Source organism: Monodon monoceros, unplaced genomic scaffold (genome assembly GCF_005190385.1).
Source record: "Monodon monoceros isolate NGI ecotype Baffin Bay Population unplaced genomic scaffold, NGI_Narwhal_1 Super_Scaffold_11, whole genome shotgun sequence".
Lineage (NCBI taxonomy): Eukaryota > Metazoa > Chordata > Mammalia > Artiodactyla > Monodontidae > Monodon > Monodon monoceros.
The window spans coordinates 61,042,817-61,070,589 of NW_021703767.1; the positions used below are offsets into that span (position 1 = coordinate 61,042,817).

At 33.7% G+C, this 27,773-nt stretch overlaps 1 protein-coding gene across 17 annotated transcripts in view; it reads right to left on the reverse strand.

The window, feature by feature from the left end:
• Positions 1 to 27,773, reverse strand: part of ZBTB20 (zinc finger and BTB domain containing 20) — an 820,261-nt gene that overhangs the window by 628,439 nt on the left and 164,049 nt on the right. For all 17 annotated transcript variants that reach the window (XM_029213650.1, XM_029213649.1, XM_029213648.1 and 14 more), the window contains one exon: positions 8,170 to 8,221. The gene's annotated coding sequence lies outside the window, so the exon portion shown is untranslated. The remainder of the gene's footprint in view (positions 1 to 8,169; positions 8,222 to 27,773) is intronic.

Genomic DNA, 27,773 nt, shown 5'->3' on the forward strand with positions numbered 1-27,773 from the left:
TGTCCCAGTCTGCTAGGTTAATCACTTTCCACATTCTCTATAGAGAAGTTTAAGGTAAGTAACAGTTTACAGTCAATATTAGGTTTAATTATGCTTAATGAGAGTTAGTGTCTCTGTTTACTAACCGCATTTAGGTGTGTGGATCCTAGATGAATTTTCCCTTGGCCTCATTCTGATTTTTTAATAGTGCCACTGTGTACTGTATACTCAATGCTTAAATCTATAAAGTTGTTCCTGGAGGACAAAGCAGGGAAGGCACCTGTTTCAGTTGAGACACCATTAAATGAGCGCAGCCTTAACACAACTGCATCTTTCTTTGGGAAGGGAGGTATTATTTTATAATGCTTTCCAAACAGATCCATTTGAGAGGCTAATTATTGCCTAAATTTCAGATCCTGAGTAAGTCTATACATATAAAAAGCGGTTTCATACTAAGTACTATTATCACTAGTGGTTAGTGTAAAATTATAGAGTACTAAACACATCTAAGACTTTATTATATTAATCCTTCAATGTTATCATTTCAAATATTAAGATATAAAACTATTTTCACAAGTCACTGGTTTGGTCCCTCATTTTTTTGGCCTAAAAAATGTCTTTTGTCTTAAAATTGTATTTAAATTCATTGAAGCATATAGGACAAAACTTTTGTTTCCTTACTGAGCTATAACAATAAGCACCAAAAAAAATATTCAGACCTAGAGGGAATCCTGTAATAGTGATCCAAAGGAAATTTAGTACACGTATTTTTCTTAAATGATTCCTTTCTGCTATGTTGTGTTGTGGATAAATTTTGAGTAGAATTGAGTACCACAGTTAGTTTCTCTAAGTCTATTGATAGGCTAATCAATTCAACAAACATTTACTGAGAATCTGGTCTAAGCTAAACACAAAAATGAAGAAGGCATATTCCCTTCCCTCAAGAAGCTTACTGTCTGGGAAAGGAGACATACTTGGTGAAATAAAAAATTTGTTTACAATTAGTTTGAGAAATTTTTTGTCTTTTGAAAATTCTACCTTTAGTTAGTAATAACCTGACTTTATGTTTACTTTTAGGAAAAAAAAATAGAGGCAAACATTTCCTTAAAAACCACAAACTAATGGGCTTAAAAGGAAAATAATGCAATCCAAACTATATGCTTAATCAGAAAAAGACTTTATACTGCTTAGATCCTGTTTTAAAAGTATTTTAGAAATAACTAAACACATGGCCTATGATAAGTATTTGCCTCTTTTTGGAAAATTAATTTCCCCTTTTGGGGTTTCTATAAAGTTAATTTTTTTTTTTTAATCTTAAAGTAGCACACTTCAACATACAAGGGAAATCTATTTTGTAGGAAAAAAATTTAGGAACAATACATTGGATCCTTTAAGAGTCACTTTCCTTAAGAGGTCTTTATTTTCAATGTCATCATCTAAATTATTAACTTTTCATATGAAATACATCATGCTAACAGTAGCCTAGAGAAGAATTTGAACAAAACCAAATTAACCATTTCTAAAATACTTGAAATACAATGGGATGGTTATGCACTTCTAAGAAAAATATTCAGATGTTTTTAAGTAATCATCTCTCCATAATATTTTAGATTTAATTTTATGAATTTAGCAACAAAGAACATGGTTTAGTACAAAATGAGAAAAATTGCTTTAGAAGTGAAGAAATCATCTAAATATTATTAGATTTTTATTAAATAGCAACAGAAAACTGTATGCTGAACTACTGTCAGATATATGCATATCGTCTTTTTATCCAATAAAAAAACACTAAATTCCTCCATTTCAAATACTGAGGATACCAGCAAAGTGTTCACACATCTGGACGTCTTTCTGCACTTACCTAAACTGACCTTCCCGCTATGTACTTTCCATCTCAGTACCTTGCGCTATGCACATTTGCGAAAACCACTTGACCAGTTTATATTCTCCTTCATCATGCTACATTGAACCATCTTGAGAACTTTCAAATTACTGACAGACACTGAGCATTTATAGGCACCAAGTTCTGTATCCCTGCTCAGCAAAATAAAAAAAGGGAAAAAACCTAGAATCAAACAGTAATAAAGTCCCTCTCACCCTGATAAACATTATTTAAAAAGTCAGTCTCATCCTGACACCAGTTATATAAAACAAGTATGATCTTAGTGTTAACTCACAGGTTATTATATAAAAATTTCTATAGTTATGTATAACAGGCTTAATATATAAATATGCATAAATATATTTGAATATAGCATGCATATGCAAGCCAGCTATTTATTATACTTGAATGTACATATTATATATATATATTTTTTTACATGTAAACATTTATTCCTGAAATTTAAAGGGAAAATACTTAAACTATTTTCATAACACAAATTCTAACTGAAATAAAATGTCCTTTAAAAACTGTAATTAATGGATGCTGTGTCAAACAGTGAACCAAAGGGTCAAACCTTATAATTCACAGTTTGAGAGGCCATAGTTTAAATTATAACTTTAAAAAACTGATTATCTGTGAGTAATTTGACAAATCCATCTAATATACTCTGAATGCATATAAAGTCTTTTTGAGAGTAAAAAGAATGTATGTCCAAGTGGACAGCTGATGGAGGAAATGACCTTTTTACTGAACAAGGCTGAAGTTCAGCATAATGGCTTGGAATGCCTTTGAATGAGCATGCAAGGCTGGAAGGCCAAACAATACACACGTCCAAAGGGAGCATAATGAACAATCTAATCGGAAGACAAAAATATTCCACACACATGTCCAAAGAGAAGAAGGAGAAAATATACATTTCTATCACCTGCTCTTTCATCACTGCTACTACTACCCAATTCACAGATAAACTCAAACTCTGGACCATTAATAAACAATCTTTAAAGAAATAATTGTTGTTTTTTTTTAAATAGTAGAAATTCCCATGACTTTTCAATCTGAGATTGAAAATACTTATGGAAGTCACCTATATCATATATAGTAAGCCAGATTTATAAAATTGTTTTCTTTATGACTTACCGTGAAAGCGAATATTGCTTCACCTATCTTCATCCCAAGGCCACCCACCCCTCAAGACATAATCTGAAATAATTTTGCCAGCCTGCATTTTTTAAATCTAGAAGTAAACCTCTATTAAGGAGGTAGACCATTGAAGATAATTCCTCCATTATAGACCAAACTTCTTAACCCATGCCAGAATTAAGAAGTCCAGAAAAATGTCATTTAGTTATATGTCTATGTTATAATATTTACTTATATGTGTATTTTATTTTCTTCTTAGTCCTTCTTTCTTATCAGTTCCCCAAAGGGGAAAGACTATGTCTCATTTTTTCAACAGTTATATCTTAACCCCTAGGAAGTTCCTGGCACAGAGCAGATATTCAATAAATATTTGCTGGAGGATGGAAAGAAGGAAGAGAAGGAAGGCAGGAGGTCTATAGTTAGTTAATCTCTTCTAGCATTATTTATGTGATTGGAGGAAGAAAAATTTGGAAAAAAGTGTATACTTTATTTAGTCAGTTTACCTACCCAGCAATTCACTGACCCATGCATCTATTCTAGAAACCAGAAAGATTTAAAACAGCTTCCAAAAGTGCATATTACAAGATAAAATAAATTAAAATAGATGAAAAATAAAAAGGATGGAAATTAGAGTGGGAAATAAGTGTTTATGTATGTATACATGTAAAGACAATTAAATCATAGGAAAGGAAGGGAATTTGCTTTCTTAATATCTTCAGTTTAAATTAATCTTATTATAACCACTTATTATAATGCTCTTATTACAACAAAACACTAAGAGATATTTACTAGTTCCTCACGTGGCCATGTACTACAGCAAACATTACATAACCAGGTTTCTTATATCATAAACCATAGAGTCTATTGTCAATTATAATAAAGTATAATGAGTAAGTTATAACAGTAAAAACATAGATTTTTGTGAGAGAGCAAAGAATTCTTCTCTGAACCAGAAAAAATGCTTGCCTGGTAATTGCTTTACTTTGATGCTACTATGTCCTGTTACATGTATCAGAAAGGAGACTTTTGTAAACACTGTTGGTTCTTGATGCACAGGGAAATACATGCACTCAAATGTTACTAGTACAAAGGAGATCCGAACATGTAAATTATTATATCATAAGAAAACATATTTGAAAAACAGTCTGTTTCTTAATAGTGAAAGCCAAACTCTGATTCCACTTAGCCTGGTAATGTTTCTGTCATTCTCTTGGACCAGCCCACACATACTGGGCTCTTGATAGGTCCTGGGCTCGACCATCTGGCCCTTTATTTACTTAATTCTTTTTTAACACTGACAAGTGTATTAGTAACACTTCCTTGATCACTGGTAAATATAGAACCACCACACAACTAAGATTTTCCCTAATTCTGAAAGTCACTAATTAGTTGTGGGTAGGGGTTGGGGAGTATTACAAAGATATGTTGAGCAGTACTACAATAAGTAATCTAATTCCCAAGAAGAAAGCATGTTAATCTGCTTCCCACTTCATTAGAGGAATAAAAAAACATCTTGTCATCACTAAAGCATACAAAAAGAGACCTGGATATTTGGGGGAATGGTAGATAGGGAGGAAGAATGAATGCAGCATTTAGTCAAGAAACACAAATCCCCTACACATCTTGGACAATGGTCATAGTTTTTCTTGGTATCTTTTTATTGCTCTATTTATCAGTGTGTTTCATGAGCATACTTTATTCAATTAACATAAACACAAGCTTCCAAAGGAAAAAAATATGGTAAATGAATCCTATTTAATAGAACTGATAATTCTACTGGTACTTAAGTTATGCATTAAGTAACTTTGGAAGCTGCATTAATATTTCCAAACCAGTAAGGTCTCAATTACCTGACCTTGCAGAATAAAATACTGTAGGTTTAAAGGAGAGAATACAGTTTCCAAAGGTGCTAATAAGTCATTTAGAGAGAAGATATGGTCTAATTATAAGTACTAAAACTGGAAATTTATGTATTTTAAGTCCATTAGAAAACATATTTATTTTTAGGTTTGTTTTTTTTTTCTGTTGAATGAGAGATAGTCTAACACTGTTTAATTTCCTATAAGGTTTAGATTCTTCAAAGAACATCAGCTAATTGTTGTCTGTGTTAACTCAAGCATCATGTTTAAAATATCATAACTCAACTCCCTGAAGCTAAAGATTTTAACTGCGTAAGGTTGAATCAGTTGTCCTCATTTCTAGGATCAAACAACATAACACCAAGCAAAAGCCTTTAAGAGACTATTTTGGGTTTCAGTCTATCTCCTTTGTTCGTTTTGGGGAAAGGATGATGTTCTCTTTGTATTTACCCCCAAATAACTATAATCTCAACTAAACATTTATAAAACTGTGGATTGTGAGGTAGGTGTAAGTATTTCCAAATCTTATAACTAATGAATAAAATTTAATTGGCTCATATGCAGAAGTAAATTGATAAGAGGCTGAAGAATAGAATAAACAAGGAGGGAAAAAGCACATTGTTTGCTATGTAATTTAAGAACTGTCAGAGAACTGGGGCATGTCTTATTTACTGGTATATGAAAAAAAGAAGAATGAATGCTTTTGCATACAAATAAATGCAGGTATAGAAACATAACAGAGGTCTTGTGATACAATGGAACTTAAACTCCTCTGGGCAGTGATCAGCTAAGAAAGAACAGAGACAGTTAACAACGCAGTGATAACTAGCTGACAGATTTATTATTCATGGCAGGTACGTAAGCAGTCAGGGCAGAGTTGTTGGTGGCCTCTCCTCATCAAGTAGCTTTGCCGGTACAGACTAGATACCTGGAACCAGGCAAGACACAGAAACAATAAAACCTAGAGCCAGCTAAGGGAAGATTCAGCACAATCCATCTCCAATTTTAAACAGTACTAGAAATCTCCATTGAAGAATGTTTTTCCCTTGGGATTGGCATATATTGTATTTACAGGATATTGACCAACACTCCTCTCTATTTATCTTACTGTGCTTAGCAACATACCTGAAACACCTACCCAGAAGTTCCCAGTATGTTACAGAAAAGTGACTTTAACATTAGTTGGCAAAAATTTCTGTTGATAGGTATGTCATTACATGAACAGATGGTCAAAGTGAGTCCATTTCACTGACAGTATATTACGTGAGTCATTTTATCTCTGAACAACCAAACCAAGCAAAAGCACGGCGCAGAAGAGGTCATTGTGCCTTCCCTCATTTGGTTGGCAGCTTTATCTTTGAAATATAAAAATAAAACTAACATGGACTATAATCCTCCATAGTACCATTTCCGCATAACATATAATAGAATTTTTAAGTATTCATATTTAAAAATCATCCTGATATTTGTGAACATGGAAAAATACAAGGGATATTTTTTATCTTTCAACTCCATGATCTGCAGTAAAAGGAGAAAAAATAAAAGTCATATTTCCTATTCTTCAGATTTTTATCTAACCAACTGTTTATAAGAAGAAAGCAAGTTACAATTCTTTATTGGTATTCAGGTCTTTTAATGAAAGCTCATGAAAAATATATTTAAAAAAACAAATCTCCATAAAAAATCTATTTTCCTTAGATTATTTTTACTGAATAATTTTAAAATATAACAGCTGAAATATTCATAACCAAATGAATTAATAGTGTAGCAGATATACAATCACCAATTACTACATTTTACACCATGAAATCTCTTGAAATACACACACACACACACACACATACACACACACACACACACACACACAGACACACACTACTATTTGGATTCTTAGTATGATAGCTTCATCAATATAACCAACCCAAAATATAGTTTACCTTGATTTTGTAAAATAAAAATAAATATTATGAAGCAAAAGAAAAACTAAAAGTGTATGTATATAACAGCTAGCAGTCAAAGCAACAGCTGAAAATCATACTGCTAAAATGCATCTACACATGTGGCTGTGAAAGCTTAAGTGCAAGGAAAATCCTGGTTACCTACCTTCAAAAGGAGCTAATGAAGTATGAGATTTAAGAGTACATCTTTAGTACTTCTGTACCTTAAAATATTGCCGAGTATTAATTTTTCATCAAGTTGTCATTTTCTCTGACATTTGGTTTTATTAATCAAGGCATTTATCATTAATTTGTAGAAAATATCATAATTAAGCCAAATAAAATAAAATCCTTAAAAGGTTAAAATTAGAAAGCAGGTGAATGAGAACTTTGACATTACCCTGTTGACATACAGGAGCTTTTTGAAAGTATGGGAATCAAGTTTTTGCAGTGAGTTTGGTGCCTCAATCTTAGGGCTGGCTGGTTTTTTTAAATGTTATAAAGATTTGATTTAAAGCTCTCTGACAGTTTTGACATTCAGGTGAAAGTACTGCTGCTGCATTTGGAACAATTTGCATATCCCACTGCTAAACGGAATGTGTGAGGTGTGCACTGGTGTAAAGAAATTAAAAACAAGCTATCACACATGCTTAAGTGTATGTATTCACAAAACTGATGGTTGGATCACACCACCCCATCTCCCTCCAATGTAATCTGTGATTTACTCTTCTATAATAAATTACCCTACCATGTTATTCTCGCTGGAAGATCTAACCATGCATGTAAGAAGCAAAGTAATTACAGTCCCCTCTTGTTTCAGAAACCTTCTTCAATCCCTATGAGCTCTTTATACACAATGCAGCAACACAAGTCTATTGTAAAGTTCTTGCCTGAAATTCTGGATTTCTGACTATGAGTTGCCACTAAATCTTGTCTGCACAGTTTCATTGTTCCCCAAAACTGCATGTTCATTTCTTATAGTTAGTTGTAAAGCTCTTGCTGAAGAGGAATTGGTACTGACTTTTTGACTTTGAGCCAATGTGTCTATTTAAGAAAAGGGTGAGGTATAAAATCAGAAGAGTTCCAAACTGATTTAAAAAACAGGGGAGGGGCCATAATACGTTCCCAAATAGGAGGATCAAGGGGTATACAGCAACACCCAATTAGGTGACATATTCTGAGATGACACAAGGTTTCTTCTTTTTTTGACTTATAATTTCAGATTGTTTTAGGTAGGCATAGAAAATTTTATTTAACGTGCTAAAGGGCAATAAAGAAAAGACCTGAGGCAGTAAACCCAAGGCCTTTAAAATTATGAAACTTTCCAGGAAGATAAAAACCTATTGAAGAAAATATCATTGGATATTACCTTTAGTCTTCAGAGTCTCAAAGGACAATTCTTAACACTTCTTTTTGTGTGACTGTAAAAGAGAAATACTTAAACTTAGTAATCTGCCAAGGAAACAATTTACATTTCCATAATATCTTTATGACTAGTCATGAGAAGTAGGTAGTTGAGTTTGTGTATGCCAACTAATATCTATAGTTTTTTGTTTGTTTTGGCCGCGCCATGCAGCACATAGGATCTTAGTTCCCCAACCAGGGATCGAACCCAAGGCCCCTGCACTGGAAGTGTGGAGTCTTAACCACTCGACCGCCAGGGAACCTCCAATACCTATAGTTTTAAAAAGAAAAATAAAGGCTAACACATTAATTTGTCTATGTGCAGAACAAGTACTCAGTAAAATACGGCATGAATTTACAATTTAAACCACTGTGTACAGGGTTTAGATGGAGAACAGAATATTTATTATAGTATTATTACAAGCTTTAGTAAATTATACAAACAGATGTTTTTACATTTATACATATATTTTTTGCAGTACGCGGGCCTCTCACTGTTGCGGCCTCTCCCGTTGTGGAGCACAGGCTCCGGACTCGCAGGCTCAGCGGCCATGGCTCACAGGCCCAGCCGCTCCGCGGCATGTGGGATATTCCCGGACCGGGGCACGAGCCCGTGTCCCCTGCATCGGCAGGCGGACTCTCAACCCTGCGCCACCAGGGAAGCCCCATTTATATTTTCTAAATTAAAAAAACGGATCTAAAAAAACCCACTAATCTCCAATAGTCTTTATTACATTTGTTTATTTTTAATTACCAGAGATTTTGCAAAGATCTACCACCCATAATACACTGGTAAGCACTGGTAATTTAGGAAGTATACAAAGATAAAATACAAGCCCTGTCCTCAAAATATGAATGAGGTTGGAGAGATTTTCATAAAAAAGATAATCTAAAGAGAATAAAAAGTAAATGGGTGGAAAGAAACAGGGAGTAGAGGGTAACATGCTCAATAGAGCTTGAACTGGTCTTTAGTACCTAATGCACTGATATTAAAACATGGCTTTATGATCCCTGTCTCAGCAAGCAAGGCTAATAGGAGGGTCCTACTCAGATTTGGAGGCAGGGATGTCAAACAAATGGATCAGTCACTTTTAAACTATCTTCTGACCAAATGCTTTTGATAGTATAGAATGAAAACTAGGACCGGGAGCAGTAAAGCAGGCAGGATGCTGAGGTGACTTTAAAGCCAATTTGCTGAGTTAAAATATAAAAAGATTTAACTAGAAACAACTCTCCTATTAAAAATTGAGTTTGATATTGTATGTCCTCGGAAAGTGTTCTCTCTAAATTTGCTATGAAATCTCATTGAGGACCTTAATGTCATATTTACTAATACTCTCCAGAGATTCAGCCATTCAAAGTCTCAAAAGCAGTTTTACTAATGGAAATGCGTAAACATAAGCCAATCTTGTAAACAAGTACATCTACAGTAAAAGTTCTATTAAAACGAAGAAGGTCTAAGGGTTTTAACTGACTAGATCTTTAAGATGCAGAAACAAAGGGAAAACAAAGACTCAAATAACAAACCATACCAGCGATCCTGAGCTTATGCTGTACTAATAAATAAATGGGATCCAGAAAAGGAAGGTGATGGTTCTGCTATAGTCAGGGTACCTGAGTAATACCACACTTATTTTGCAACACCAACTTTAGAAGAGGCTCTGAAAATTAGAATCTGCTAGGAGTGAGATAATAACTATTAATCATGGATAAACAGAGGATAACTAGGAATGGAAAAGAAAAAAAAATGTTCAGGTTGTACGGATGAGGTGGGGAAGGATACTTTGGAGGAAATTAATTTGGCCATTACATGATATTTTATAAAAGTAATTTTTATTTATTTATTGTCTGTCTTCCCTACTAGAATGGAAGGGCCATGAGGTCAGGCCTTGTCTCTTACACTGTATCCCCCATTTATATGAATAGTGTCTGCTACATAGTAGGAGATCAATGAATATTTATTGAAGGAAAGAATCAACAGCCTGACCAACCTATGAAAAGGCACTAAGTCTACATCTATTTACAGATGAAACAATTTAAGCTTAAAGAAGTTAAATGTTATATATTAAACTTTGACCTTTTGCAACTGCAAACTTCTACAACCCATTTTTCATAGTCTTTCACTCAATATTCATTCTAGCAGGGGAAACAAACAATAAGCAAATAAATCATTAAACCAGTAATGTCCTATAATTAATACTATGAGGACAAAGCAAGGTAATAGCACTGAGAGTTACATGGGCTGATATTTTAGATAGGTCTGGACAGAAAATCTTCTCAGAGAGGGCAACAATAAGAAAATTCCTGAGTGAAGTAAGGAAAAGAGTCAAAAAAATAATATCTGGGGCTATATGGGCTGTTATAAGGATTAAAGGAGATACACACTACCTTTCTTAGTATTGGCTTGCAAACAGTACTCTCAATAACTATTATTTTATTATGTTGCTTTATTTTTATAAATGGTGAATTCCCCCACTAGATTATAAATTTGTCAAAGACATCCATTTTTCTTTCCCTACAGCTCCTTAAATAGTGCCTAGAAAGAATTCAATAAACATTTATAGAATTGAAAATATGAAGACACAATTAACAGTTCAGTAATTAGAAAAACAGACCATATGAATATGAGAAAGTTACCATATTTCATATGCCTAAATCAATCTAATTCTGTTAAATCAATGTCACTTAATAATTAATCATTTATGGATTAAAAAGAAAGGAAAGAGGGAAAATATATAAAATGGTTAGAGCCAATAAGTCATAGATAAAAAAAGAGTAAGAAATAATCAGAAAAAAATGAAGGTATTGATACTAGCCCACTATCTTGACCATTCACACGTTCTTTGTCTTCCTCCATCAGATTAATATGTGTTTCTAGCGCAAGAACCCTATAGCGCACGCAGCTGATTCATTTATGTGTTCTTAATACAAGCACAGGGCCTGGTGTATAGTGAACAGTCAATAAATCTTTGTTGAACTGAATTGAACTAAAATTATTTTTAGTAGTTCTGATGTTTTAAAGCTAGTTTAATTTTTTTAAGTGATAAAATAGAATAGGAGATTACAATAAAAAAATAACAAGTATTAGGTATTGGCTATGCAGCAAAGAAGTAGAAAACAAGGTTAGCTTTTACCAAAGACTGAAATATAAGTGACAGTGTGATAACTGTCATTGGAAGAGACAGATCTGTAGAACAGACCATAGGGACTTCAGTATGGGGTAAATATTACAGGTTGCATTTCCAGAGTGTTGAGATAGTTGACTCATTAAGTGACCGAAAAAAAAAATTGTTCCCTACCTTTGCCATGCACCAAAATAAAAATCAGATTGATATATCTGAATATGGTAAGTAAAATAATCAAAGAGCTTTAAGAAAACTTATGTATATAATTTTCTGAACTCCAAGGTAAGAAGGCCTTTTGAAGCACATAAGTAATAGTATATAACATAAGCACAAAGATTTATGAATTTGACAACTTAAAATTAAAACTCTTATAAATCCAAAAGTATCTTGAACAAAATTAAGATGTCTACAATAAATAAAGACAAATATTTTTAACATATATGATATTCATAGTGTTAATAGTCTTTATCTAGAAAGAAAGAAACTTTCTCAGTTTTTCAAATGGACAGTAATTCACAACAGAAGAAACTTAAGATATATATGAAACAATATTAATCTGTAACTACAATGAAAGAAATGCAAATTAAAATAGCCTAAATACTCCATAATAGTGAACTGGATAAATAAATTTTATGTGATATAATGATAAGCTTCCATTAAATATGGCAAGTAAAAATTTATAATACACCATTAAGCTTAAAATTCAGGTTGTAAAATGGTAATGATATTAAGATAGCAATTTTTAATAATTTGTGTATATATAATATATGTAAACTATGCAAATTTTTGGTCATATGCATATATAAATGTTGATCTATATGTATGTGTGAGTACATATGTATTAGAAAAAAATATGTATTATAAAAAGCATTTAAGCACCTATATACTAAATTATTCCCAGTACTTATCTCAGATATTAAGATATAATAGATATTTTTCTTTTTACAATTTCCTTCCAAATATTCTACAATACATACAAATTACTCTTCATAAAGACAAAAAAATCACTAAAACAAGACACTTAGTCTATGGTGCAGAAAAAAAATTAGATGATATATCATTAGATTTCCTGAATGTTAAGAAAGCCATTTGAAAATATCTATCTGTCCTATTTTTGGTGAAGGCCACCTCCATTAACTGCATAGATTTTTAAAAAAGAGGTAAAGAAGGGAAGAAGATGGAGTGAGGGAGGGAAGAAATAGAACAACAAAGCAAAAAAAAAGAAAGTAAAAGGAAAGAAAAATAAGATTTGTTAAAAAAAATAAAACAGCAATCACATATAATGGTAACTACTAGATTCCTAGAAGCCAAATTTTAATTGTCCACATATTTGATCAAATTTTCAAGGAAAGGCACAGCCTGGAATGTAGAAATTTTAAGAAGTTTGAGGTTATATTTATACAGTAAGCATACTATTATAAGAGAAAACAGATAAAACATGTATCAATTTCAGCAATAGGACCGCTACAGAGAGACAAACAAAATTTGCCATGAGAACAAATGAAGCATCAGTTTTAGAGGTAGGAGGAGTATAATTTCAAATAAGTAAAAATTCAAACAAAGCAAATGACAGGCTGGGACAAAATGAATAGAAACTGTTAAAGACTATTTGTTATCAATAATTACAGAAAATGTCTTCATCATTAAATAAAAATTTAAATACAAACTTTGGTTGTATCTGATCAAAGATGCCAAATGAAAACCAATTTACAATCCTTAAAGAACATCAGAAAGAAAGAACCTGTACATACATGGTCAAGAGGATAAGACATATTCTAAGACTAGAAAAGACTAATTTAGTTCTAGTTCATCCATAATGGTGCTTCTGAAGGTGGAGGTATTCATTCTGGCTTTGAGTATTATCAAAGTTTTTGAAACACCAGAGAAATCTGGTAAGTTCTATGGTAGACTTCTCCAAGAATCCATAAAAGTGACCTGGCTAAACCCTACACTAAAGCCATCTAAAATCAAATCAAATTCCATTGCACCAGAGCTCTAGGGCAACAGAAGACCATTCACCTGACTCAGTTATTCTTTCTGTTAGGTATTACAGTTTCCCTTCCAAATAGAGGGGAAAAGTTCAGAAAGATTATGTACTAAATACTGCCTTTAACCCTAAAATCCAATCAATTCCTTTTTTTTCTCACTTGTCTCTTTAAAAGTAACCCAAACCATTTCCTTTAAAATGTGCAGCTTTACTCAGTTTATTTTTAGTTCCCAATAGCAGAATGCCTTAAATAAAATCTTAAAAACCAACACACCAACAAAAAAATAAATTAAAACACCATGACTATAAAAAGTACATAGTCTAACCTGCTTAATTATTAACAGGTAAACAGAATGCATTTCTGAATTATTTACTTAATCTTCAATTAAAAACTTTAAATAAAGTTTTTAAGCTTGGAATGTGTACACTTTCTAAGGATCCATAAAACAATTATTTAAAAATATTCTATTAAGACATTTTAATAAAAGCAACTAAAAACACCAAAGTAAATGTGAATTTAAACATTTGCATAAGTGCATAAGACGTACAACACATTTGTTTTTTTGCAGTACTCGGGCCTCTCACTGCCGCGGCCCCTCCCGCCGCAGAGTACAGGCTCCGGAAGCGCAGGCTCAGCGGCCATGGCTCACGGGCCCAGCCGCTCCGCGGCATGCGGGACCCTCCTGGACCGGGGCGCGAAACCGCGCCCCCTGCATCGGCAGGCGGACTCTCAACCACTGCGCCACCAGGGAAGCCCTACAACTCATTTTTAAGATTTCAGAGTTCAATAAAATTCCCTTTCTCCCAACTTCCCCTTGTCCTCTTTCAGATACTTTATTCCACAGTGCCTTTGGACAGAATGAGTAGAAATATTCTGTACTAAATTATATTAACGAGATTGATATAATAATGGTTTTGAAGCAAGCATTTATATAATGCTTTTACTCCTAAGCATATCATAAGAAACATACAATTATGAAACTATTGCAAATGTTAATAATTCTGAAACTAGGACAAGAAAGAATGAACAGTAGACAAAAATCACCATTTTCTCTGGACAAAATACCAACTCAGCTAATATACTGAAGAATGATTGCTGCTTGACATAAGTAAGCATTGATTACCTGGAATTCTGGCTAATTAAATTTTCTGGCTAGCTAAGTGTTCACCAGGGAGAATAAAATTTTCATTTTGATCCTTTTAACTAAAAACCTAAAATATACTATTCGATTTTTCTGCCTTGGTAAATAGGGTATTATACTTTTATCTTCAATGAAGACAAAAAATTTATATTGCTTCAGAGGACGGTTCTTACTCTTTTGGGGGATAATAATTCTCAGAAGATGATAAAAACCAAGAATCTCTTTCTCTAAGAAAGTGTACATGTTCACAAAATTTTGAATAAAATTTCCAGGAGTCCACGAACCCACGTAAAGACCACTTGCCTTCTAATTTTACAGAATTCTAAGTAGGTGGACATCAGAGACTGTATTGACTACACAGTGATCTCAAGACATAACAAGGATGTTTAAAGTTGCTTTTTGAAGACGCCCCTAATAAGGAACTATCATCTTATGATTTGTCTCATTTTTTTCAAAAAGAGGGGTATAAAAACAATTCTGCTTAATTTAACCTTAATCTAAATGTTAAATAATGTCTCCTTTTAGGACAATTGTACTACCATTGCTTTGAGTTTTAAAACAAAATAGTGCTGTTTTCAAATCATTCCACATTCTAGAAGTGGCAACAATTTTCTTATACATTTGTAACTCTTAGAGAAGGCAGGGTCAGAGAGAGAGCTACTTAATTTTTACCTTTACTTCTAAAGATTATCAGAAAATAGCAAATACATAAGCATTTCCTGTATTCAGGTTTTGTTCTATGTATATTTATGTATATTTACTTAATGTAAAATTTAAAAAAAAACCTCTAAGAGGTAGTTACCTCAAAATCAGATATCACTATCCCTATTTTATTGATGTGTAAACTGAAGCACAAAAAGATTAGGAAATTTGCCAAAGATCACCTCTCTACTGAGTGGCAAAACCAGGATTCACACCCATTCAATCTTCCTGCAGAGTCTATACTCCTACAAACCATACTACATTTGCAGTTTCTATCCTTCATGAGGTGATGGATTTTCTTGCGTGGTTTTATATTTAACACAAGTCCACCTCTTCACTACCATATAAGAAATATTCATAGTGTTGTGCTCAGACATAGCCATTTGGGGAGTTGTTCATAAGTTACTGACAAAACTAACACCACCTTTGTGACAGTTATATACCCTTGTAAATTTCCCAGAGTCAACTACTCAGAGGAAAATCCTATGATAAAAGCTGACCCCTCATTTCCTTTTCGGAAATAGCTCTGATGAGATACAAAATTGAGTGATTATATATTATTGTGAGGGCCAACCAAGATAAGTGGGCCATATTATCATAATAACAGGTCCCAAAGGTAAGACTGTCTGTTATTCCTAATTTGTCTGAAGAAAGGGACAAACCAGATTATATGATTTTTACTTTCTAGTCTGAAATAGTTTCTATGAAATAGAAATATTAAAGTAAAATGTATATTTAGTGAGGGCAGGCAAGTTGCTTCAGTGACTAAACCTTCCACAACATGAAAATTTTCTTGGCATATCTTTCTCACTGATAGATTGAGTGTTCACAGAGATAGCAACCAATTTGTTGCTCAGGATTTGCTTTCAGTATACCAACTTTTACATTTTGAGTAGTCCCATTAAGAGTAAAGTTTGATGAAAGAAAGAAAGAGAGAAAGAAAGAGAGAAAGAAAGAAAGAAAGAAAGAAAGAAAGAAAGAAAGAAAGAAAGAAAGAAAGGAAGAAAGAAAGGAAGGAAAGGGAGAAAGAAAGGAAGGAAAGGGAGAAAGAAAGGAAGGAAGAAAGGAAGGGAAAGAGAGAGGAAGGAAGAAAGGAAGGGAGGGAGGGAGGGAGGAAGAGAAAGAAAGAAAGATGGGAAGGAAGGGAGGGAGAGAGGAAGGAAGGAAGGAAGGAAGGGAGGAAGGGAGGGAGAAAGAGAAAGAAAGAAAGACGGGAAGGAAGGGAGGGAGAGAGGGAGGGAGGGAGGAAGGAAGGAAATCCCATCCTTACAGTTTGTATAGGAAAACTTTCCATTTTAAACTTGTTCCATTTAACTTTTATTGAATTACTCCCTACATGTAAATACAATAAACGAGGTATCAGTGAGAGACAAATATGAAAAGGCAAAATAAAGCAGAATGTTCAGAGTCCTGAAAAATTGTTAAATATCGCATAGACAGGAAAGAAGGTACAGCAAAAGTCAAATACAAATACAGATGCAAGACTACAGAACAAAAAGGACCTTGGTAACTGAGACAGCTTTCCTTTATTAGACCCAGCTTCTGTTATGAAGTAATTGATTGCAATGTAGCCAAACCAGGCTGAGAATGAGAACCTGGTTAAAATAGAAAGTATGCCTGGAATAAAACATCATCCTTGGCTCCTTCTGTCTTTAAATCATCCTACATACCATAATAAAACAAATACTTGGAAATCATCAAGTTATTATCTTATTCCCTATAATGATTCCCTACCACTTACAATATCAAATCCTTTGTGCTTGGTTTTCAGAGTCCTCCATAATCTGGTTCCATTATGTATCCTCCCTTCAAATAATGCAGAAATTGTGCCCTCCAATCCAATCAGGTAAGATTTCAAACCAATATACATTGATTCAGCAAACGTTTTTTTGAGCCTACAGTGTGTCTAGGAGTGTTCATGTAACTGAAATCTACACAGTCTTGGAGCCAAAGAACCAAGTGCTAACCTCCAATTTCTCTAAAACTCTATGTGAATTCTTTCTCCCTTCCCACTCTTCTCTTATTCCTATCCAGACACCTATTCATGACCTTATCTTCGATTCAACAAAAATTGATTCAAATAAAATTAATTCAATCACTCTCATTTGACTTCAAAAACCTACACATCTGTTTAAAAACTATTGATTCTTTGGGTACCTAAGAAAACAGGCAGAGGGCCACCCTGTTACTAACACTCTCCCACAGACACAAAACATGGTGGATCCTAAATTAACACAACACACACATACACACAAACTCTTTCACTAGGATCTAGATACACTGGTCTTCTTTCTATTCCTTTGTGAGGCCACAACTGGTTGGGGCTTTTGAACTTGTTCTACTAAAGGCTCTTCTCCCAAATCATTTCATGGTGGCTTCCACTTCTCATCATTCAGTCTTAGCTCAAATGGTACCTTGTTACTCTTTATCCCATTATCCACCCTTTCTGACACAAATCACTCTTTATCACTCTCTGCAATCATTATTTTTTAAATTTATGAACTCATTCATTGCCCATCTCCCCACATTAGGGAGAGCTATACACTATCCACTGCCAAATCACTTGTTTCTGGGCACTATGCCTGGCACGCAGTGAGCACTCATATATCTGAGGAATGAATAAACAAACACAAAAAAGTAATTATGAAGTTAATATTCAAGCCATAAATATTTATCAAGCACCTACCATGCACAGGTGATTTTTTTTAGTTGAATCGCAGGCTGAGGAATGCTCTGTTCCTAATATAAGTACTTTGGGAGAAAGGTCCAAGATAAATTTGATGACGCTTATTTTGAAAGATTTCTAAACAAAATAGATTTTTACAGAATAAGACCTAAAATGCCTCCATATTTAAGACTAACAACACTGTTTTTCTCAGTCACAGTTCCCTTCACATTTCCCCCATTAAACCTATTGATATATCATCATCAACTTTTATGATGTCAAGGACAGTTGAATGGAACTGAGTGAAGGCAGTGACAGTGTCACATATGTCATTTTGGACCTTTATTGCTGAAACGGATGGGTCAGTCCCCATGAAACACAGAAGATTTAGTGTAAGACTAAACCCTAAGAGTAGTAACATGCACAAATTCACTCCCTCCTTTATACAGTGTACAAATATTCTACCTATGCCCAGACTTGACAACAATTCTAATGCTTCTAAAGGTTAAAAAAAAATCATGTAAACCGGGGATCAGCAAACCACCTGTAAAGGGCCATATGATAAATATTTTAGGTTTTGTAGGTCATGTGGTTTCTGTCTCAAATACTCAACTCTGCCATTGTAGCAGGAAAGCAGCCAAAGGCAATAAATACATAAACAAGGATGCCTGTATTTCAAAAAAAAACTTTATTTAAAAAATAGAGAGTGGGATCATCAGGTAAATGCAAATCAAAACTACAATGACATTCTGAGGTGGTGCCCACCAGCACCAATGTCCACATGATGGGAGAAGCTCCCAGGAATGGCTGCTGCCAGGGTCTACATCCCCAGGGTGAGCTGCAGTTGCCTCCTGCTTCTCTGGGAGACTCTCTAAGACCAGCAGGAAATAAGGGCCCTACTCAGGTGGAGGACGGTGACATCATGCTGAGACTCTAGACTAGTGGGAAGCAGAGGTTGATGATTGAGATTCCTGGAACACCACCCTTGTTACTTTATCACCAACCAATCAGAAGAAAGTCATACACCCTGAAGTCATCACCCCAAATGTTGCCTCTTCCCTGAAAACCATCAGGGTGTTCAGGTCTTTGGAGAACGAGCTGCCTATTCTCCCTGCTTGGCCCTTGCAATAAACCTTTCTCTGCTCCAAAAGAAACAAACAAAAAAATCACAGTGAAATATCATGTCACAACTGTCAAAATGGCTATTACCTAAAAAGCAAGAAATAACAAGTGTTGAAGAAAAGGGGTATTTTATGCACTGTTGGTAGAAATGCAAATTGGTGCAGCCACTATGAAAAATGCATGTGGGTTTCTCAAAAAATTAAACAGAACTACCGTATAATCCAGCAATTCCATTTCTGGTTATTTATCCATAGGAAGTAAAAACACTACCTTGAAAAGATATCTGCACCCCCACGTTCATTGTAGCATTATTTACAATAGCCAAGACTTGGAAACAACCTGAATACCCATCCATGGATGAATGGATTTTTTAAAAAACTGTTTTATATATACAATGGAATATTATTCAGCCATAAAAAGAAGGAAATCCTGCCACTTGTGACAACATGAATGGACCCTGAGGGCATTATGTTAAATGAAACAAGTCAGACAGAAAAAGACAAATACCATATGATGTCTCTTATATATAATTGAATCTTATGGAATCTACAAAAAAAAAATGTACTGTAGTTACAGAGAAGAGATTGGTAGTTACCAGAGCTGGGGGGGGGGCGGGGGGAAGTGGGCAAAATGGGTGAATGTGGTCAAAAGATACAAACTTGCAGCTATAAAATAAATAAGTCCTGGGAATGTAATGTACATCATACTGACTATATAGTTAATAATACTGTATTGTATACTTGAAAGTTGCCAAGAGAATAGATCTTAAAAGTACAAGGAAAAAAACTGTAAACATGTGGGGTAGTGGGTGTTAATTAGACTTATTGTGGGGATCATTTTGCAATATATACATATACAGTATCAAACAATTATGTTGTGCACCTGAAACTAATATAACATTATATGTCAACTATACCTCAATTAAAAACAAACAAAACAGAGAGTAAGACAGATTAGTTGACCATTGATCTAAATTCATCAATAAAGCCTATGGAATTTCTATATAGGGCAAACAGAGCAACAAAATATGATTAGAAGGGGCACTAGGAGAACTTGTATTAGAAGCCATCTTTATGTGATATGCATGTTGCTTTTACATGAATTGTATGAGTATTTAGGGGGATCAATAGAGATAATGGGGGACCCAAACCTCTCAGGTCACCCTTGTCACTGCCACCTAATCCCAATTTGGGTATATTTTTAGCACTATATTTTGGCCTTAAGTAGATTCATTGTCTTTCCATAAATATTCAATCCATTAGATTATTTGTATCCTAATTTTTAAATTATTTTTGAAAAGCTACAACAAATACTCAGTTGAAGTTAAAAAATGCATTCCCTTTATCCATGCTAATTCTGCAATTCTATTTTAAACAACTATTAATTTTGTCAGACATGATTTGTTTGTAATAAACTCATCTTGTTCATTGGTCATGATTCTTTTGTCTTCAAGATATTTACTGATTTTTCTTCCAGTATTTTATTGAAAATGTTGTCAAGCCATTTCAAGCTACATTTTCATTACATTCATTACAAGAATTGTTTCTTCCTCAAAATCTTTTAGGTCTTCTAAATTTCCCAATTAAAATAAACCTTCCTATATCTGAAGTACTAAACACTCCTTTACCTGATTCGGGTTGATAACCATCTCAAAAGGTATTTTAAGCTTCTCAAAATTGTATCCCAACACCAAAAGAGCTACACAATTAAATAAAACTTGGCTGGTAAAGATTCTAAATGATAGTACATTGATCCACATTGTCATGAGATGCATTATTTATTAATTAGTAACATTATCATTTTCTATTCTCTGTATTACAGTTGCTATGATAAATCCTACTGCCAATCAGCTTTCATTAAGTTATCAGGCCTTCTATTTGTGATAACCAATAAACTGTACTCTACCTTTCCAACATGAAATTCTGCTTTATCTGTTCTGGCCACATAAACCTCCAGAACCTATGGTGTCAAAATATTTTTTAAGCTTCAACTAGGCCTTTGCACAAATGCTAAAGCTGTAAAATCTAAATGTAAAGTTTACAATTAAGCTACATCAGCATGTCATACAACTATGAACTTTAAAATAAAATAAGAAAGTATAAGATTTTAGACAATATTATAAAAGCTGCTTCAATTGGATTCAGTATTCAATAAATGAAAACACTTGAGAATCCTAGTAAAAGTAAACCTTGAGATGGTTGAAATATCCATTCTAAATAATGGGAACATTTAGGTAATTATCTATACAAAACAAGGATCAGGCTTTTTGAGGTCATAAAATGCTTGACCTTCCCAGGTAAGATGAACGTGGAAAGCTTACCACTAAATTACACAATAGGAATAAGACTGTTGAATCTATCTGAAAAATAACATTTTCAAAAGCTCCATAAAGTAACTGATTCATTAAATAAATAATTGGAAAGATTTTTTTTCTCTTTTCTGATATGAAGGAGAATCACAAAATGTTGCAATATTTGCAAAAGAGGATGAAGTGTTCACGTCTCACTTGTGAGACTTGAATACCTTTATTACCTATGCTCTTGTTACGTATAGAGAATGCTGAAGAAAAGCAGTTCCAAAAGAACACAGGTTTGCTGATACTGGGTTCCTGTTAATATCACATGATAGATTAGGAGCTTTCACACACAGTCAAGCTGACAGTCACTTACTCTGCACTCAGAGGGACCAATTTTCCCCTGTAGACATAAGTACAGTACAAATCATAAAGTGCCAAAAATTGAGTGTAAGTGCAAACCTCTCAACTTCACTCAGGTGTCAGCAAAAAGCACCAGTTTAGCTATATGTGAAAAGAAGTCAGATTTAAGGAGTTGAAGGGGAGGGCAGATTGGAATTAGAATAGTTTATTGTCTCTGCTACAGTTCATCTGCCTCACTGAAAAGAATTAAACCAACCTTGCCAAAGATTTGTCTTGTTTAGGTACCAGCTGTCTTATCAATGCACTCTCGCCCACACCCCATGTTCTCCCTATCTCCCCTCCTCTCCTAAACTGTCTTTTTCTTCTTAATAGTCTAATAGTCTCTTTTTCCACCTAAACTCTTTAACCTCTCTTGTCTCCCTCTTCCTTGCTCCCACCACACACACACACACACACACACACACACACACACACACACACAAATACTCATTGCATGATGTTAACTGTTAAAGGATATTTTCTTTGAAAAAATCTCATACGATTTCTGATATGACACAGAAATATGACAGCCACTGAAGAATTAGGGCAGCATGATCCAAATCAAGTGCTAGATACATTAATATACTTACTGTGCATCTTCTGTAAGGGGATTACCATGCTATAAACACCCTTAATAAAGATTCATGTAAAGATCCTATTGGACATACTAGAAGTAAAGACAGTTTATTATGAAATGCTAATCATTTCAGTAACTACAGCAGATTCCACTGATGTGATTTTATCTCTCACTTCAAATACACAGGTACTTAGGATAATTTTGATAATTAAAAACTGATCTAAATTAGAATGAAAGACAGAAAAGGAAATCTCTGAGTATCAGAAAAGAACAGATAACTCAAAGCTAGAGCCCAGGGTGGGGCTCAAACCTTGTTGAACCCTAGGACATCATACCCACATATACCCAAATATTTGGGACGATCTATAGAGTATTAACATCAATGTGTGGACAACAGACAAGACCTAAAGCCAGTGAGAGGGGTGAAGGAGCATCTCCATGCTTATTAATGGATGTACTACCCATAAGCTTAGGAGTAGGAAAAAATCTATAGACTGGCTTGAAGAAGTAGTAGGAAAATTTAAATTCTTCTTAGTGCTCTGGGTGGTTATAAATAATAATAATCACATAAAAGAAATATGAAATGCAGATATGTTCCATGGTCACCTTAGGAATCAGCATTTATACTATATTTTGGGGACAGAAAATCCAAGCTTAAAAATTAACACAAAAACAATCAGGATTTCCTTAGACTCTTATGGGCACAGATCTTAAGTCATGGGATAGAAGAAAATGCTAAATCATTGGAAGGACCATCAGAACTCTCACAGAAAACAACCTCGTTCAACTGAAAATGAGGTCACCTTAATATCAGAAACTGCTATTCTTTTGTTCATTCATTCAACAACTATATATTTAATGCCTCTTTTATGCAGGTACTATTTAGACCCAGAACATACAGCAGTAAATAAAACATAGTTACTGTCTTCAGCAGTTTATGTTCTAGTAAAGGAGACAGTGAACACATAAATATAAAATATAATATCTGGTACTAAAAAATACCACAAGGAAAAAGCAGGATAGGGAAAAAGAGACTGAAGATATGGAGAAGTAGATATTTTAATGCAATGTTGACAGAAAGGCTTTCTAAGAATGTGAAATTCCAGCAGAACACTGAACAAAGTGAAGGAGTCAACCATGAGGCAGAAAATACTTCAAGAAGTAAGGAAAAAAAAAACAGTAAAGATACTTTAAACAATATAATTAATAATTTTGGACTAACTTATGTGTAGAAATTTTTCCCCTCAAGGACTACATATTTTTTCAAGCTATTGTGTAATATTTATAAAATTCAATAATTATTGATCCATAAAAGAAGACTCAACAAACACCAAAGAATTCATATCATAAAAACCATGTTATCTGGCCACAATGCAATAAAATCAGAAATTAAAACAAAACATACAGATTAAAAACCCATATATATTTGGAAACTAGAAAACTCAGTTATAATCAAATAAGCCATGAATCAAAGAAAAAGTCAAAATGGAAATATTAAATATTTAAAACTGAACAACAACGAAGACACTACATATCAAAACCTGTGGGATGCAGCTAAAGTGATACTTAGTGGAAAATTTATGGCCTTTAATGCATCTATATGATAAAAAAGAATTGTAAAACTAATTAGGTAAGGATCTAACTTAGCAAGTTAAAAATATAATAATAGCAGAATAAAGCAAAATACATAAGGAAATAAATAATAAAGATTAGAACAAAAATTAATGACATAGAACAAATATATAATAGAGCCAAAACTGCTTCTTTAAAAAGACAAAATATTAGGTTAAACCATATGAAATTGCCAAAGTTCAACCTGATAATAAAACCTATACTGATCAAAATAATATTAATTATAAACTATGAAGCAAGAAAAAGGAACAAATTAGAAACTTTAGAAATGAAAGAATGTATCTCTAAGACAGAGGAAACATTAAAATATCTAAGAGAATATACTGAACAACTAAAGGACAATTTACAAAATCAAGTGAGATGGGAAATTACCTGGAAAACTGTAACATACTGAAATCAATACAATAAGAAATAGAAACATGGAATAATGTTATGATCAATAGTTGATAATGAAATTGATACTAAAAATAGAGAGCATGAAAAAGGAAACGTATATCCTGATCCCACTTAAGAACTTAGATGCAAAAACTCTAAATAAAATAAGAGCAAACCGGGGCTTCCCTGGTGGCACAGTGGTTGAGAGTCCGCCTGCCAATGCAGGGGACACAGGTTCATGCCCTGGTCCGGGAAGATCCCACATGCCGCGGAGTGGTTAGGCCCGTGAGCCATGGCCGCTGAGCCTGCATGTCTGGAGCCTGTGCTCCGCAACGGGAGAGGCCACAGCAGTGAGAGGCCCGCGTACTGAAAAAAAAAAAAAAAAAAAAAAGAGCAAGCCAAATAAAACAATATGCATATGTATATGTGTATGTATAAACATAAATACATAATAACTACAGAGAATTGACCCCAGGAATGTAACAACTGTCCAACATCAGAAAATATATTAAGTGATACACACCATATTCAGAGATTAAATCAGTAAAACCTTTGTTATCTCAATATAAGCATAAACCAAAAAACCAATACAAAACAAAACCCAAACACTATAAACATGGATAAAAGACATGCAATAGACTAGGAAGATACATACATCCTCGGTGAATCGCTTCTATTTAGAATATATAACAAGCTACAACAAATCAATAAAAAATAAGCATTATAATTTTAAAAACTGCTGAGAGAATACAAATGAAAAAGAAATCAGAGGAAATAAAACCTGATTGGCCAATAAGAATATGAAGAGAAGCTCAACTTTATGTAAAAAAATAAAATTAAAGTAGCAAATACAGTTTTACTCTTATCTTTTTATAAAAAATTTAAAAGTCTGTCAATACCTAGAGTTGGAGAGGATATGGAGAAAGGGGAACTCAGAAACATTTGGAGAACAATTTTTCATTATCTTGTAAAGTTAAAAAAGTTTATTCCCTAAACCTATCAATTAAAATATAGAAATCCTCTCACATGTACACAAGGAGATATTAACAAAGATGTTTAGTGCAACACTGACTGAAATAGAAAACTAAAAAAGAACAAAGAGAAAGAACAAAAGAAAGGAAGGAAGTAAGGCAGGGAGGGAGGGAGGGAGGAAGGAAGGAAAGGAGGGAGGGAGGAAGGAAGGAAGGAAAGAGGGACAACATAAAGAAAAGAATGATGGTAAGTGTAGTAAAGGGGAAGGGAAGAAACAAATGTGCATCAATAAATTGTGTTACTGAGTCACATATAAATTGTGACTCAGTAATGCAATAGAACAATACACAGTACTATACACAGCAATTAAAATGCCTTGGGTCTATAGGTACCAACACAGATAACCATGAACGAACATAATGTCAAGTGGGACCAAAATGTGTTGCAGAATGACACATAATTTTTCAGTTGACGTGAGCCCTCAGTGTTTCATAATTTTTTTTTCTGTAGAGCCCTTAGTATCTCAGTAATGTTTTATCAGCAAACTTCACCTAAAATATTACCTAACAGATCCATTTATTGAGTAGTTTAGTTCTAAACAACTCAATAAGTATTTATGTCCCAATAACATAGTGGCCATAAAAAAATAATAAACATACATTGAAAGAAAAATAGTTTCTTAATTCCATTCTTATATAACCATTCTTAAATTACTTATTATTGGTATGTGTATGCCTGTGGAGTACTGCACAACTTCTCAAAACTTTAAGTCATATTGGATACTGTCATTCTTATTTCCTGTACTATATTGATTTTCACACACTTCTATATTGATTTTCACATCTACTTTCTATGACAGCAACTGCCAAAAACCCAGCTTCTCAAAGACATGGCACCATCAAGAAGAATGTACTGAATGTTAAATGTGTGTTCTGAAACTTTACTGAATTCACTTATTAGTTCTAATAGGTTTTGGTGGGGTCTTTCGGGTTTTTTATATGTAATATCATGTCATCTGTATATAGTAACTGTTTTATTTCTTCCTTGCCAATCTGGATGATTTTTATTTCTTTTTCTTGTCTGATTGTTGTGGCTAGGACTTCCAATAGTATGGTGAATAAAAGTGGCAAGAGTGGGCATCCATGTCTTGTTCTTGATCTTAGAGAAAAATCTTTCAGCTTTTCTCCATTGAGTATGATGTTAGCTGTGGGTTTGACATATACAGCCCTTATTATGTTGAGATATGTGCCTTCTGTACCCAAATTGTTGAGAACTTTATCATACATGGATATTCAACATTGTCACTTCCTTTTTCTACATCTATTGAGATGACCATATGATTTTTATTCTTCAGTGTGTTAATGTGATGTATCACACTGATTGATTTGTGGATATTGAATCATCCTTGCATCCCTGAGATTAATTCCACTTGATCATGGTATATAATCCTTTTAATGCATTGTTGAATTTGGTTTGCTAGTATTTTGTTGAGGATTTTTGCATCTATGTTCATTAGGGGTTTGGCTTGTAACTTTCTTTTTTTGTAGTGTCTTTGTCTGGTATCAGGGTAATGCTTGTCTTGAAGAATGAATATAAGATCTGTTGCATTTCTATACACTAATAATGAACTATCAGAAGGAGAAATTAGGAAAACAATCCCATTTGCAATTGAATCAAAAAGAATGAAACACCTAGAAACAAATTCAGCCAAGAAGGTGAAAGACCTATACTCTTAAAACTGTAAGACAATGATGGAAGAAACTGAAGAAGTCACAGATAAATGGAAAGATATACCACGTTTATGTATTGGAATAATTAATATTGTTAAAATGTCCATACTACCTAAAGCAATCTAGAGATCTAATGCAATCCTTATCAAAATACCAATGGCATTTTTCACAGAACTAGAACAAATAATCCTAAAATTTGCATGGAAGCACAAAAGACCCAGAATAGCCAAAGCAATCCTGAGAAGGAAGAATAAAGCTGGAGTTATCACTTCCCTGATTTCAATTTATACTACAAAACTATAGTAATCAAAACAGTATGGTACTACCACAAAAACAGACACATAGATCAATGGAGCACAATAGAAAACCCAGAAATAAGCCCACACTTACACGGGCAATTAGTCTGTGACTAAAGAGGCAAGAATATAAGATTGGGAAAAGGCAATCTCTTCAATAAATGCTGTTGGGAAAACTAGATAGATATATGCAAAAGAATGGAACCGGGCCAACTTCTTACACCGTATACAAAAATAAACTCAAAATAGATTAATGACTTAAATATAAGACCTGAAACCATAAAATTCCTGGGAGAAAACATAGGCAGTATGCTCCTTGACATTGGTCTTAGCAATATTTTTTTGGATTATGTCTCATTAGGCAAGGGAAACAAAAGCAAAAATAAACAAATAGAAGTACATCAAAATTAAGAATAGAACTACCATACAATCCAACAATTCTACCTCTGAGTATCTATCCAAAGAACACAAATATAATAATTTAAAGAGATATATACACCCCTATGTTCATTGCAGCATTATTTAAAATACCCAACATATGGAAGCAAC